The sequence below is a fragment of the Papio anubis genome, unplaced genomic scaffold (genome assembly GCF_008728515.1).
Source record: "Papio anubis isolate 15944 unplaced genomic scaffold, Panubis1.0 scaffold137, whole genome shotgun sequence".
Taxonomy (NCBI): domain Eukaryota; kingdom Metazoa; phylum Chordata; class Mammalia; order Primates; family Cercopithecidae; genus Papio; species Papio anubis.
The window spans coordinates 65,422-81,573 of record NW_022161325.1 but is presented as its reverse complement, the minus strand read 5'-3'; the positions used below and the strand labels follow the sequence as shown (position 1 = coordinate 81,573).

The 16,152-nt window shown below is 46.9% G+C and overlaps 1 protein-coding gene across 1 annotated transcript in view; it reads left to right on the top strand.

Annotated features, from left to right (window-relative positions):
* The first annotated feature begins 2 nt into the window (after positions 1-2).
* Positions 3-16,152, top strand: part of LOC116272610 (aromatase-like) — an 80,500-nt gene continuing 64,350 nt past the window's right edge. Inside the window, exon 1 of the mRNA XM_031661361.1 lies at positions 3-842. The gene's annotated coding sequence lies outside the window, so the exon portion shown is untranslated. The remainder of the gene's footprint in view (positions 843-16,152) is intronic.

Below are 16,152 nucleotides of genomic sequence, written 5' to 3'. Positions count from 1 at the left end.
CTCCTTGAGGGTTTATGGGGCATTGCTCTGCAAGGGACTCAGAGATGAATCAGACATGGATCCTGCCCTTGAGGAGCTTACTGTCTACTGGCAAAAAGTGCCGAGTACAATTTCAACCCAGGGCAATTTCAAGGGTTGTAGGACTTCAGAAGAGAGAAAGATACGGGCTGGACATCAAAGAAGGCCTGCTAGAGGAGGTCGCATTTGAGCTGGACCTCGAAAGATGGCAGGGGACTTTCCACAGGCAGAGCCTGGAGGTGGTGCTAGTTACAGAGCAGACACCTTCAGTCTGAGGCTGTGATCTGTGAGGGCGGTGGAGAGGGGGGAAAGCCAGGGAAGGGTAAAAGGCCAAGGAGACCCTGACCACCTTCCCTAGTAAGAGGACACCAAGGATCACTCTTTGCCTGCTTTAACATCTTGCCTACCATTGCCCTGATGAAAATAGGCCGCTGTTTTGAATTAGCTAAAAGTTGAGAACTCAGACTTGGATTTGACAAGTGCCCTCTGAGGGCAGTTAAACCAACTCTCAGCCCTATGATTCTATGAGTCTGTGATTCCCAGGTGGAGCCAATGACACACCTTTGGAACTAGGCAAGTCCTCTTGGTCAGCGAATTCCCTCAGGGGAATAATGCTCCTTCACAGGAGAATAGCAGATGGAGAAACCCCCAAAAGTGAATATGTCCAGGACTGCTCAGTTGAATTTGCAATAGTTCCAGATTATTGACTAGCTCATGCCTGTCAGCAGAGTGAGAATGGACACATACTTTGAAGAGTATGAGGGCAGGTAGAGGTGAAGAAAAAGACTGAAGGTGGCATTAGATGGCAAGAACATGACAGTGAGGTACTTGATGAGAACCTCCCAAAAATGATCAAGAAGGGGTAACTGGGTGATAAAGGGGTAGGTTAAGAAGCCTATACTTTATTGTACCTGGTTTTTTTCCCCCACTGTTGCTATTTTAGAATTGCAGCTCTACATTTTGTGGAGGTTACAGAGGGAATCTTGTGAATTTTTTTTCTCTGACAGGGAAATAATTACCAAAATCTTAACTTTTATAATATTTGTGCAAATTTCAAAAGTAAGTTTTGTTTTATCTTTGGTGGCACCACATGCTTTGGACTTTTGTTTTTAAATCCCAGCATAACCAGTGTTTTCCCAGGATTCTAATCATTCCCAGTGGGCTGAATTTAGCCAGCAATAAACCTAGCCTTGCAAAGACAAAGCAACCAGTGATATTTGTTAAAATAGAAGCTGACAGATAAATCAGGTCTAGTCAATCAAAGGATGAAGAGCAGAAGACTTAGGCCAGAGAGAGCACTAGCATGTGTTGGATGGCCAGAAAAAGAAGGGAAGGAAGGCATGCAGGGGGTCAGCCCAAATAGGGGTCAGTATGCAGGGCTCTGGCCTCCAATCCTAAGACCCCTTGGGAGGGGAAGAGCATTCATTTTCTACTTCACTTTTTATGTACCTGCCTTGGCGGAAGAAGCCTTGGTCTTGGAGGTGTAGCCCCTGCATCCAAAATGAGATGAAGCCTGCCTCTGTCAAGTCAGGACCAGAAAGGCTAAGTTGATCTAACTTGGAAAGGAAGCTTTGTGCTATCTCAGTTTTATGCTGAGTGTCTGCCTTTGAGGGGCAAGAACAGCCACAGAGAACAAAGAATCTCAGGATATCAGAGAGAGGAGGCAACATAGCCAAGTCCAGTATGAGAAACCTGCCTTCTGGAGATTTCTTCATATAGCTGTTCTTTCAGCTGGTCTCTCCAGCTTCTGTCTGCCCCCAGTAGGTTGCCTCAAAGGCCCTTTTCCTATGATCATTCCAAGCCCCAGCGAAATACCTGTTTAATGCTCAATGTGGCAGTCCCCTTTGGATCTGACTTCCCTTCTGACAGCTTCCCCACCACCCTGTGAACTGGTTCCATTGTCTTCCCTGGAAAGGTAGTTCCCTTTCTTAGCCTCCTATTCACTTCTGTTCACCTCTTTTTCCTTCCTGCTGTTTCTCCAAAAACACTTTGCTGGCCTCCAATAATATTGGTGTCCAAATTCAGTTTGGGGCCTACCACTGTTTTATGCCTCTGTGGGTTACAATTTTCTTTGAGGAATGTCCTCATAACCATATATTTTTAAACTAAATAGTTTGCATGAATAGGGATCCCCAAGCATTTGATACAATAAGAAAGGCATAGAACGGGGGTGTAATTTGGGGGCAAGCGTGTTTGCTGTAGGAGGCAAAGGCAGCAGGAGCTGCTGGTTCCCAGTATAGGGTTGGAGGAGGAGCTGCTGGTGGTACTGCTCACATGCTGCATTCAGGCTGCTGGCACAGGGGGTTCCGGAGCTCCAGGCCTGGCAGGCATGGTGGGAGGAGCAGGCCCTTTGTGGTCTTTTTGAAACTCTAGGCCTTGCCAACTGATTGGGGAACAAGGGGTCAGTTTCACTCAATTCTCCTACAGGTGACTCAAACCTCTATCACACCCAACCATCTGCCCCAGAGATGATCTCTCCTATGAAAGCCGTTGAAATGCACCAAAGTGATTTATTGAGAGTCTTATCTCTCAATGAGAAGCTCATAGGCTACGTGCAGCCCTCTTGTTAGTTGTAGCTTAGGTCATAAGCGTAGAACCCAGTAAAACTGTGTAGAAAAATGTTGAAAGACTCCACAGAGCCTAGACAAGAAATTGAGATCATGGATTTGCCTTCTCTTTTAAAGACTCCTTAGGAGTCACTTCCTCCTCAAAATCCTTTTAATGGATTTCTATGAAGAAAATCATCTAAATAAGAGTTTTACTCAAACTGGGGTCAGTACTCCCTGGTGGCTCAGGACTCTGAGGGGAGCTGATAGACACGCTGCAGAAGCATACTGACAATGGTTTGGTCCTGCCTACCGGTTGCCGTTTCACTCTTCCTGTTGCTCAGATTGGCTGTGCATTCTCTTGCTTTCAAACAAATGTAACTGCATGAATGACAGTACTCCCATCCCCATTTCTGCCCAGCGAAATCCTACCTCTCCTCTTGGCTCAGCTCAAATGTCACCTCCTCTGTAGAACCTTCAATGAGTGTCCAGTGGGAGGTCAATATTCCCTCCTCTGGACTCAACCACCATTTGGTTGGGTGCTCCCCTACACTCTAAAAATGAGGGTGTTAGCAAAGGTCTTATCTCCCCTGCTGGGCTGTCAACAAGTGAGTAGAAGATTGCTGAGCATCGAAGCTAGGATAAGCCAGAAAGGTGGCACTTGTTTTTTCAGATGCCATTAAATTCCTGTAAAGGAACTTCTCGCTGAGGGTGCTCATTCTGTGTGGGGGGAACTGCATGAAAACACTCCTCATGGCCTTTTCTTTGCAAAGGCACAGTTAGGTCTGCAAACGCAGAATTTGAGCAGCTGTGGCAAAGCAGCCCTGATCACATGGCCCATCTTTTCCATTCTCTAGCTGTCCTGACCAAAGGCCACAGTGGAAACAGTTCTAAGAGCCACAAGAGCTGTGGAGGCAGAAGTAGAGGAGGAAAGACAAATGTCAAAATTCTTGGATGATCCTGGGTAGGAACTGGCCAATGGGGGATGAGAATGGGTAACAGAGCCTTTCACCTTTGGGGTCAGCAGCATGTCTGGATTCAGGACCAGAAGGCCAAAACATCTGTCAGCTGGGCAGCAGCTCCTGTGAATGAATCGCCTTTGTCTTGTTGGAGGCAGGATGAGTGTGAGTTTTTTTGCTCAACAGAAAGCCATGTAAACCAGGGATCAGATGGAAGCCCTGGTGGTGGCAAGAAGCCCAGCAGCCCTTCAGACAGAAGATGCCCATCAACAATGGAGAGGAGTACACAGGACCTCCAAAGGAAAGGTCCTCTGTCTTGGCGGAAGGCCCCTCACCTCTTCGTGAAGCCCTCTGGGGCAGAAAAAGGCCTTGCCGGTTCCAGCAAACCTTCGTGGAGCATGGGGGTGGCAGATAGGGTGCCTGGTCCCAGCCACTCCTCTCCCAACTTCCCACTAGCCACGTGGGCAAACTCACATTAGCAATGACCTCAGGCCTCCTTTGCTCATTTAAGGAAAAGCAGTGATCCCATTATCCCAGGGGTGATTCTTTGCCCCAGACGCAGCTTCTTTTCTCTAACTTCCTTCAGCCCTGCTGGCTTCTCCTCAGCAGTAGCTAATGTGGGATGATGATCAGCAGCAGTTGAGCTATTTTTAAGTTAACAAACTACCAATGCTAAGAGTTCCTGAGAAAGCCGGGGAATTTGGAGCCTCAGAAGCAAATGCTAAACGTGATTGATGGGCATGGAAGGGAATGTTCTGGACTGCTGTTCAAAAAAGGAATCCCTTGAATTTAATCTTAAAAATGGCCAAGCTGGAAGAGTCCTTAGAAACCATCTAGTCTGCTTTCTCCCTCCCTAGAAAATTTCTACAGATGAGAAAGTGAAGTGGATGATGGTTTAGGGCTGAGGCACTCAGCTGATGTAGAGCTGGAAGCCAGCTCTTCCTGATTCCTATGTGAATATTCTTTCCATAAAGATCAGTAGAATGTTTTTGGATTTCTTTATTTCAATGAGTTTCAATTATCACACTTTATTTTTTGTAGCATGGGCTCCATAAAACTAAATTATTGTACAAACTAAGTTAATTAAACCCCAGACACAGAGTAACTTAAATGACATTGGGGTACTAAATCTCAGTTTATAGTCAATGGACAGATAACTCTGAAATATCAGCTGGTGGCATATCCAGATCAGTAAGGAAGGACCACCTGAACAGTGGCGGCATTCCAGCTGGTATGTCTTCCTGGGCTCTTGCTGCAGTACTTCCTTTCAGCTCCTGCTTTGCTCTCTGGGGTTAATTCAATATCCAGGGGCAGGGAGCCACACTCGGAAGGTCCTCTCCCTGCATCTAACTCCTGCTTCAACACCCAGCTCCAATGTCTTCTCTGTGAAGCCTTCCTGCATCTTTCCCCATTCCTCAGAGTAGCCTAAATCCTCTCCTAATGCCCCCTCTCTTTATAATACCCCTACAGTCACATTGTAACGTTACTGTGTTAGGCCCCCACCAGGCCTAGGGTTTTTTTTGTTTTGGTTTGGTTTTTGTCTCTTTGTCATTCCTACAGTGAATCTCTCCAGAAACACCAATGAACAGGTTTGACTGTACAAAGAGACTACAATGAGAATTTTAGTGCCAATATAGGAGATTTGGGACCCACACTAGGTAGAGTTTACTAGAAACAAGATACCCCTAACTGCGGTAGACATTGAACAGGGAGGGAGATACGGGAGGGAGAAGAGCAGTGGGGGTGTCTGCAGGAAAGCCTTGTTAAAATCATGGAGGCTGAGGTAGCTTATGGGAGCCTGGGTCTTAGAACTGACCCCTGGGTCATTGAAAGAGAAGCCCCTCTTGGAGGGGAATGAGAGGCTGCAGCAAGCAGCTCTGAGTCACACAATCAGGAAGACATTGAACGCTTGAGGCAAACAGCCATTATGACAAAGGAGAAAATGCGCTGTACTCCATGGGACTCTGTCTCCCCCCGTGGACCTAGCATGCTGGGCAAAGGCAGCTGTCGCTTGGCTTGAGGCTTATCTGTTAAAGAGGAGGCTGGTGTAAACCTAAACCGGGGGGCATGTGGAGATGAGGGAGAGGGCTGGCCGGGGTGTTTGGAGTCTGGGCCTGTCTCAGCTCTGCCACCAGTTGGTTGCATGGCCTTGAGTCAATCTGCTCCATCAGAATAATGTGGGCAAGATAAATTCTAAAGTTCTTCCAGGTCTAAAGGTCTGGGATCCTAGGGCTGCGTGAACCTGTTCCTACCTCAAACCTGTTCATTGGTGTCTCTGGAGAGAGATGGACACAAAAGTCGTCACTTGGCTCTTTTGGAAACAGTTGAGTCAAAAAAGTCTTGGCCTCCTGGTCATTTTTAACCAGGGCCTCACAGAAAACAGTTTGCAGTCCAACTGGTACACTGGCATGAGGCTGTACATCCTAACTGGGAGAGCAAACCGGAAACTTCTCCCCTTGGGTGTTCAAAAATACTTCATTTTTTTAAAATGGTCTTTTTAAAACTGTAAAGGTGTATAAAAACATTAGTTTTAGAACAATTGCTCCCCAATAATTTATTTTACGAACAGGAATATGAAAAATAAATGGTGGTGGGAGGAAGGATCCACTAAGAACACCTTTTTTAAATTTTGCTAAGTAAGGACGTTGAGGAAAAACACTCAAACTCCAATCTACCATCATTGTTTAATGTCCAGCAAACATGAAGCATTTTAATACCAAAAAGTGAGGAGAATATAATCTCAGCATAAAGGAACAACCTTTTAAGCTGAATTTAGCACTATGGAAAATGTGCCTCATTGTCCATACTTTTAGCGAGTTTCCCACAGACGTACACCGGCCCCATGGATTGGCGCGCTGAGGATCACCAGTTTAGGGGTGCCAGTGCCTTCTGACAAAGGCCCGTGGATCCCCATGACTGCCTGTCTGTTCTTTTTAGAGACCTGCCCACACTGCAGAGAAGTGATTGTGAAGGTCTCCAACCCTGTCATGCCCCCACGTGCCATCTTGACTTGGGAGAGGGACACTCACAAAACCATGTCAAATCGACATCCATTTCTTTCTCTTTCCCTCAGGTCTCAGGGGAAGAACACACTTTTCCTCTGCTCCTCGGATTCTTTCTCTCAAGGCCTCTTCTACAAAAATCCCTGCCCAGAGGGTTACTGCTAAAATAAAGCGCCCATGTCTGTCCCCTTTCCTGGCTCCCAACTGACTTGCCTGCCTCTCCTTGCTGCTGTCCCCGCCTGTTCCCCTTCATGCTGGTTCTAGAAAGATGTGGTGTTTTTCTCAGACCCCAGCCCCTCTGGCCTCCCTGCCATCCAGCTTCTAGCCTCCCCTCTCTGGAATCTATGGAAGAATCATCAAGTAGATTCTGGAAATCCAGGAGTCTGTCCTTGGTCATGGTCATCCTCAACCTGTGTTCTTGAGAACGTTCGTGTGCTCCCAGAAACATTCTTTCGCCTGCCTTTCCTGGTCTGGCCACATTTGACTGTGTCACTCCTCTTTTCTCACTCTTCTCTGCCCTCCATAGACCTCTGTGCTGCCAGGGCTTCCTAACGGAAGGGTTTGGCTAGCTCCCCAAAGCCATCCAGAACTGGACCCAAAGGACCCAGCTGAACTTGAACGTCCTTTTATCTGCCCAGGAGATGGGAAGATGCCAAGACCATGCTTCAGTGCTGTCCCGCATCTGTCTTTCTGAGTTTGGACTTGGTTTTTCCACTATATTCCATTCAATAGAATTTTCCATTATATTCCACAGTGTCTTACCTAACTCTAGCTTTCTATACTCAACAGCAATGCCTCCTGAGAGGCTTCTGAGTGTTAAGTACTCTGTTGTGTGCTTTTGAGGACCAGGGTGTTAGTAAGGCACAGTCTTTGCCTTTGCAGGGCTCACAGATTCATAGGGAAAATAGATGTTCCAGCTACAGTGACGCAAGGCAATCTGGCAGTAACTCCAGAGAGATGAATGATAGGCTGGGCCTAGGGATGGAGGGGAGCGGGTAATAGAGGATCCTAAGGAAACTGAGAGAAGAGGGGCTGGAGTGGGGCTGGTCTGCGCTCCTGTGTAATGCCTTGGCTAACATTTTACTTGTCCTTCTGAATCACCCTGGCATTGTCAACAAAGAATAATGTATGATCCTTCTTGGAGTAAGGAGACCTCAGCAGTGCTTCACAAAAAATTCTATTGTAAATTTTGTGTCCTACCTCAAATTAATTTAAAAAAATTAAAAAAAAACCATGTTGTTAATTTGCCCCAAGCCTACTCAGCTGCTGAAGAATTTTGAGTATTCAGCTAGAGATCTTTGTAACGAACAAGTAGCTCAATTATTCTGCTTTCATTATACAATGTATCAGACATTCTTTGGCATCAAGGCATTAAAGCACATTTTCTCTGGCAAATGGCAAGAATATCTGATTTGAAGACATACCCTACACAAGTGGTTCTTTACTAAATGAAGTTCCATTTAAAAATAAGAGTTTTCACATGATTTAACCTCTTGTAGTCTGGTCTCAGCTGGCTCATTCCAGGGAGTTCTTAGCTCACACTTGCTAGTATTTTTTTTACAATTGTGCGAATTCTACAGTTGGCAATATTGTTCACCAGGCATTGAACTCTTTTACTTATTATTATTTTAATAGGTTTTTGGGGAACAGGTGGTGTTTGGTTACATGAACAAGTTCTTTAGTGGTGATTTGATATTTTGGCACACCTATCACCCAAGCAGTGTACACCATACCCAGTGTGTTTTATTTTGTCCCTCACCCCCTCCCACCCTTTCCCCCAAATCCCCAAAGTCCTTTATAAGGCACTGAACTCTTAAGCCTTGTTCCTTGTTCCCACGGCTCAGCCAGTTGTGTTGGTCCTTTCCTCTGCTTTATTTAGTTGCTTCCTCTGGAGGCTGGCCTTTTCTACCCAAGACACTATGGGCAGTGGAGCACTCCATCCATATTCTCCCAGACATGCTCCTCAATGCCAAGCAGAGAATCAGAGCACCTGGTGTTTGGGGACCAGGCCTGTGTTCACTAAAGGGCCCCAGTCAAAGGAAATGGCTTCTCTTGTTAAAAAAAAAAAAGTACTTTCTGCCCATGAAGAAGGACCCCGACCTTCCCCCAGTGTAAATGCATAGGCAGGACCCCCACTACCGTCTGCTCCTTTGTGCAGTTGAGGAAAAGGTGTCCCATCTGGATGGATACAAAGCTTGGCAGGAAAGAAGGGGCAGGATTTCAGTTCCCTTGCCCCCGTGCAAGTGAAGGAAGCTTTAACCTGAGGTTTATTTAACGCTGTTTTCCCCACACAGCTGCCTTCCCAATTCAAAGGCTCAAGAACATTGAAAGGTGTATGCCAAGGGACAGACTAAACCTGTGACAGAGATGATTGCCAGTTTATGAAAATGCTGAAAGCTTTCCATAAATTTGGGATGCACAAGGCACCTTGCCGTCACATGCTGGGTCAATCCCATTGCAGCAGGGATGACGTTCAGGAGCCTAGCATTTTGTTGAAATACATTATTCTGCAGGCTGGTGGTGGTTATAAACTCACTACCAGCAAGCAGTTGGGGATGAAAGGAGAAACATTATAAAACGGTTGCCACTAAAGTGTAGTCTGTTCAGGGCCAATAATTAACCCTAGTTGGGGATGATTTCTCTCTTTGACCATCACCAGGGTTGAGAGCCGAGGGACTATGCCTGTCCAATTTGATTGTTAGGCTAGTCCAAAGGAGAGTTCCTCCACCTTCATCCATCGTTACTGGGTCTCTCCTCTTTCTTTTACTGCCAAATTTCTTGAAAGAAGGGTCCACACTTGCTGTCTCAATAGCTTCTCTGCCTTGCATCTGACTGACTGAGTGACTGACTGACGAGAGGTCACAATATCTTGGACTGCTGAAGTAGCCAGTCTTTTCTTGTTTTCCCACCCTATTTGTCAGTGTAAAGTGTTCTAAGCTGATGGCTTCTCTTTCCTTTTTTTCTACTTTCTTCCTTGGACTCCAGTTAAATGACCCTCTCCAAGTTACCTCTACCCTCGTGGCTGCTTTTCTGCTTCTTCATTAGTGCCTAAGCCGAGTGTATTGCTCAAGGTTCTAGCCTGAGCTTTTTCCCTGATTATCTTCTGTGTTGGAGGTTTGGCCCACTCGTGGGGTTTCCGTGATAACAACTCTGCGACAGACTCCCAGAGTCATCTCAGCCGGTCTCATCTATGTCCAGTCCTCAATGCCCACAATTCAACATGTTCAAGACTGTCATCTCCCCTCTCTATGTTGGTCCTGCTGCGGCTTCTTTAGAGAAATCATCAAGACTTTGGAGTCATACACCTAGGTTGGAATCCTAGTTGTACACTTTTCTGTGTGGCCTTTGAAATGAAGTCCTTTTTTCTCATGTTCTGTGAATGCTACCAATGCTCATTATACAATAAGCACTTGTCAAATGCTGGTCTCCTTCCCCATTCTTTATTAGCATGAACATTTCCCCTCTATAGTGGGCTTGGAATCATCTAGTTTTTCATTGTAATAATGTACTTTCTCCTCCCCTGCACCTCTGCAAGCCCATTTCTCTGGAAACAACTCTCACGTTGGTCCTCTCCTTTCAATGTTAAGGGACGTCATCTGGGCCCATGCAACCAGTCTCTCTGCCTTTAGGCTCTGCCCACCCAATCCTCTCTGCCCGCCACTACTGCCTGAAGCATGTTTCAGATCACATTCCCACCCAAAAACTGCCAGTGCCCCCACTCTCAGTTCCATACCTTTACTTTCAAGGTTTTTAATGATCTGCCTCAAACCTAGTTTTCTGCCAAACTTAGGATGGCTCAATCACATGGCATGCTGGGACTTCAGTGACAGAATCCAAGGGGGTAGGGTAACCAGGGTAGCCAGTGTTTATCCCAAAGCCTCCAATCTGGAGGTTGGGGCAATGCTTTAGGGCCCTAATGATGCTCAACGTGAAATAGGGCTTCACCTATACCTGGGCGCTGGGCTCTGGTCCTCAGGGCAAAGATCCTAGGCAAGAAGATCAATGACTGGGTCCCAGCCAAGCTGCTTAAAAGCCAGGGCAGCACTAGAGGACCAGTTGGAAGTCCCGAGTCTTGGGAAAAGGAGGCAAAATCTCAACCCCTATGTATAGAGCAACATGACGCTGGGAGGGAAAGAAGAAGGCAATGCAGTGGTCCTGGGCTTCTAGGTTAATTCTGAGGGTCGCCCCGCAACTGTTCATCTTTCTCTTCCCTGGCTTTAGGCATGTATCTTGCAAATAGTGCTTGCTTAATTGGTCTGACACAACTCCCTACACTTACCCCTTCTTTCCATATAAAGTGCCAGGTCCTCTGAAAGCCCCCTATATCACCTGGCCAATTGGAATTTTCACAGCCAGGATAGAAAACAGGCGAGGTTTGGGTTGTAAATCTCCATCTTAGGCATTGAATAGGATGTGTAGCCAGTTCATGGAAGACATTTTTCACTCTTCTGAAGACTTAGGAATAAAAAACGGCCCTTACTGTTATCATTTGGTCAGAAGCCATTCTTTTTCCACTTTAAAGAACCAAAACTTCCTCCAGTTCAGAAACAGTAAATGAATGGTCCACCATGTGCTGAGAACTTTGCTGTTCACCATCATGGCTGCTCCTAGCAGCATCTATGCAAGCACCCCATGGATGCTATCCAGGGTTTCTTCTTTTTATTATTAATAGCTAACATTTACTGAGTGCTTACTATATGCCAGGCACTGTGCAAAGGGAAACACAATGCCTCAGTCCCAGGTAGTTCCTGGGAAACTGAACAGAACCTTAAATAGAAACTGAGGAGTTAGGGGAGTGAGGGCTCACTGGGGCTGTGACCCCAGGGGAGACGATACTCAACAGATGGTTTTGCAACTCAACCTCAGATTCAGGCCTGCTATATCACTTTCACTCACTCAGTAGTAGGCTTGGCATTTAGTGAGGGACAGGGGCATGGTGGGAGGTTTGGGGTGCTGTTCAGGCTTGGCCCTCACCAGCCTCTGCTGGGAATGGTGGCATGACTGTTGTGTAGGGTGTTGGGGAGCTGGAAGAAGACTCTTCCTCAGCCTCTCCCACTCTATCCCAGCCCCCTCTCATCTCCCCACACCCTTCAAGGTTAAATATTAAAAATTCCCTTCACAGGGTGAGCTTTCAGTCCTTGATTCACTCCAAACAGGCTTCAAATGCAAATAGCTCTAGAGAAGGTTAACAAGGTTGCCTCAAATTATTTGGCAAGGGTTGGGGAGAGGATGCCCAGGAACCCTGGCTGGCTGGAGAGTGGGGAGAAAAGGGGGCACAATGGGAAGCTGTAGGCAAACACCTGCCATCATAGCATTGCAGAAGGCCCCAAAGGACCCAGCCAATGTGACACAGGTTGGTGTAAAAGCCTCTCATGGGAAGAAACCCTGAATGATGACAAGCAGAGCCAAGTTCACGTCCCTGTGGATGAGAGTGTGGCTCTGGGAATGTGAAGCCTGGAGCAGGAGTCAGGGGCAGGGGGGCTCTAGGAGAGCTGCTCCGTGCCCAGAATTGTGCTGGGAATGGCATAAGCAGTGGCCCGGTCAACTTGCTCATCCTAGGCCCCCTCTTCCCAAATTTAAGATTGGAAAATGAATTATTTTAAAATGTCTCTGGAATCTTGTGTACAGTCTAACAAGGCATTCGAAATGTAAAGATTTGTGTATTTAGGAAAGCATGAGGTAAATTACCCTTCATTGAAATACATATATATATGCCAGTGCCCCCACTCTCAGTTCCATACATTTACTTTCAAGGTTTTTAATGATCTGCCTCAAACCTAGTTTTCTGCCAAACTTAGGATGGCTCTACATATATATATGTAATACCATAGGGAGTAGAATTGTCTCAAACAATTCAGCATGTCGGCTTGTCAGGGACCTGTACCCACCATCCTGTTCTTCAACAAAGAATGTAACTAACCAAAAACGCTGGTTCTGTAGCAATGACCGCATTTGAGAACAACCCCACTTCCTGCACTTAGTTCACTCATCATTTCCCTTGGCACTGCAAGAAGGAGGTCAGAATGCAGTTGTGTGAGGGGGAGGTCACTGCCACATTGCAGATCTTTTGCTCATGATGAAGCTTGGCAAGTTAGGCTGGGAGATGACAGGGCTCTCTCATCGGTGTTGGTTTAGCCGCTACGGGTGGGGCTGGCTGGGAGGGCAAAGGGCACAGCCATCCTTCATGCAATTCCATAATGGACAGTAGGATATGGGGGAAGGGTGTCTCACCAGAGGAGCAAGGCAGAGCCCAGATCACGGCTGTCATGCCTGAGAACAGTCTGCATTTAACAAGGAGCAGGCTTGTGGGGCCAGAAGGTCAGATCTGGGCTCTGATTTTCAGGAAAAAGCAAGGATGGGAGAGTAAGTGGGGACAAGAACAAAGGAGGAGGCTAAGAGGACAGTTTCCCTGTAGTGGGCCGCAGGAGCATGCCAAAGGGTGAGAGGATGGAGCACATACCAGACTGCTTATCTGAAATGAGGAGGCTCCCTTAGATAAAGCAAGAACACGGTGGTGAACCCTGAGGTGCAAGACTTCAGGTTTCAGCAACCCCCAAGGGGTGTGGGATGGTGGAGAAGCTGTGACTCAAGTAGCAGCTGTGGAACACTAGTGGCCAACCCAAGGGTGGACTATGGGGGGTGGGCGGTGAGTTGCTGCCACACTTTGGACAGTGGGCAGAGCAGTGGCAGCTTGAACAAGAATTCCTGTCTCCAGATTGGGCTGGGAGTATGGCAGGATTGAGCACACAGATAACTCAGCTGTCAGGACCTGAGGAGGGCCAGGGATGGTAGGGGCTGGGGACAAAAGCAAAGGGTAAGCAGTTTCATTCATTGAAAAATCACTGCACAACTGCTGAGCGCTCCCAACACCAGCAGGCCAGGGATAGGAAGATGAGTAAGACATGGTCCTTACTCTTGAGAGGTTTGTGATTGCTGTAGGAGAGCTAGACTGGGGAAAATAGAGACTCCAGTGCCTTAAGATACTTAAGTCAAACTCATGGTGCTTTGAAAGTATTATACAAAAGCAGCTCTCTATTACTCATATTTTACTCCACTAATACTCTTTAGCTTATGCATATCAAATTTATTTGCCCATGGATTATTCCACTGAGGCATTGAGCTTTTGAACATTCTACCTTCAACTCAGCTCTAAGATGCACATAGACTTTAGTTGCCAATAAAATTGGCTGGCAACCTGGGACTGCTTCAGGTCAGACACCAAGGTGGTGGCGCTTCTGTTTCATTTTATAGTGTTAGCCCCAGACCATTGAAGAAAACTAGGACTCAGTTGAATAATTACTTTGGGGGTCTTAACTGAACAACTGGTTGGAGGGTATGAAGGAAGGTGAGGGCATCTGAGGGTAGGATGGAGACCTGGCCAGGGCAGAGTGAGGTGGAAAGGTGTTTGGGCCCAGGAGACAAAGCCTGCACGGGAGAGGCTGCCTTCTGTACAGCAGCGATACCAATGTCTGAGCTGTGGCTGCCCAGGAGTGCCGACAAGGCCCACACAGCTTCAGGGAAGTGGGACTTGTAGCATGTGAGACAGCCTGGTGTGAAGAAGCCCCAAATTCAAGTGGGCTCTGTTTCCTGGCCGATTCCAAACAGACCTGCCTGATTTGCCAGAGAACACAGTTACCAAGGTTCGTGTTGTGTTAGCAATGCCTGTGGGAGACGATAGGGTGAACACTGCAGCAATGTTTAGTTTTCTTCTCTCTTGCCTGAGAAGCCTCGGTTGTTTCTTCTTAAAGGATATATTTACCACTATTTTGATTGGATTTGCCCAGGGGTACTGGGAAGAACAAGATAGGCAAGAAGGGAAGGACTAATAAATTTTCTTGCTTGTTCCTAAGTCCTATTTTTAGATTAGATTTTTAGATCTTGAGCTCATCACTATGTGCATTAGTTGTCATTGGATAAGTCATGTCCAGATGGGACACGTGGTGGCAGCTCCACTCTTGCCAACCCTGCCCTCCATTGATGCCACCCACCTCACAGATGAATGTGCTGGGTAGGTTCAGCCAAAAGCTCTTTCTTTTAGAATCAGCCTCAGCAAGACTAGAGTGACCTCCTGTCCCCTCTAGAGGCCATCTAGAGATATGTTCTGAATCTGCCGTGGCTCACTTCTCTCAAGATCTCCTGGGTCAGGGGTCAACTTCTCACCTATCCTTCAGCCAGTGTATCCTCCTATGCATGGGTCCCTGCCTTTTATTTCCTTCTGGGTGATTTTCATCTGATTGCCTTGCTGCACAGGTACAAAGCAACAGGTCTGCAAAATGAAAACAGCTGGGGAACTCTGAGTGTGGTGACAGTGAATGGAGGAGGTGGTGGTATCTTCTTAAGGGGGTACTCACAGTGGGAGGGTCTTCGTTTTTCTTGGGGAGGATTCCCTTTTCGCTGTCCAAGGAGGCTTCCTTACACCATGGGCTTTGGACACGCTTGGTAGTCAGGGCACACTTGGCTTTGAAATGCAACGTGCTAAGTGGAATAAGCACTTTCTACTCTGCTAGCTGACTGGTACACCATCCTGTGGGTCAGATAGGAATTAACCTTCCAGGGGAAAAGAACAAACAAACAAAACAGACAAACAAGTGCCTGAAGACAGAAGTTTAATTGAGTGCTTCCTGGCCTTTATTTTAACCCCCCTTATCTAAAGATGTGCATCTGTCCCAGATTTGAGCTATGATGTGTGGAGAGGTAGAAGAGAGAATATTTATACGCAAATAAGAGGTGTTGACCAGAACTCTGGGGATTTGGGTGAGGAGGGAAGCCAGGTTTTCTGTGGCAGGGGTGAAAGGGAGAGCAAGGCAGAGAAGGGGCGATCCAGCAGGAGAGACGGGTAGAGTTATTATGGATGACTTCTCCTGGAGAGTTGGATCAGGCCCGTTGTGGGTGAGAGGGCAAATCTTTCCCAAGAACCCAAGTGGTAGAATAGGTCTGGCCTTCCCTTTAGGTGGTTATTGGAGAACTGGTGGGTGTGCATGTGGAGATGCGGATGCCTGACAAAGCCGTTGCAGTCTGGATTGGGGCAAGTAAGGTAGTTAGAGGTCTTTCTAAGGAGTGAGACTGTGGTGACAGGTGCCCAGAAAAAAGAATGTTGATCAGACCCAACACCAGATCTTGGGGGTGACAAAGTCTGGCAGAGTCAAAGGAATGAGAAAAGACAGTTTGAGAGAGAAAATGGGTCCAGTGGGCTAACACGAGTATGGAGGCTGTGAAGGCCCTGAGCTCTGGAAGCCCAGACTATATTTATTGGTGATCAAAGAAACAGGTGGTGAGAATGTGGGGGTCAAAAGGGCAAGCGCATGATCTACAGCTGTGATGGTTTAGCATTTCCTTTGAAGCATATGGAACATATTCTGCTACTTGAGATAATGGGGAGCATGTTCTTCCAGTTGAAGCTAGAAGCAAGGAGCCAGCAAGTCTAGACTCATCCCAGAGGCCACGAGGGGTTTTATGCCCTGAGCCCTGGACATTATGTCAGACATGCAAGCCCTGCCTCAGCATTTTTCCCAACACTCAGCTTTTTCCCAACATGTCCCCCTTCTCTTTTTTGTAAAACTGCGACAGCTATCATTATTACTAGCATAAAAGGTGGCCTCTTTTTGTTTTTAAATTAATTGAGCAAGG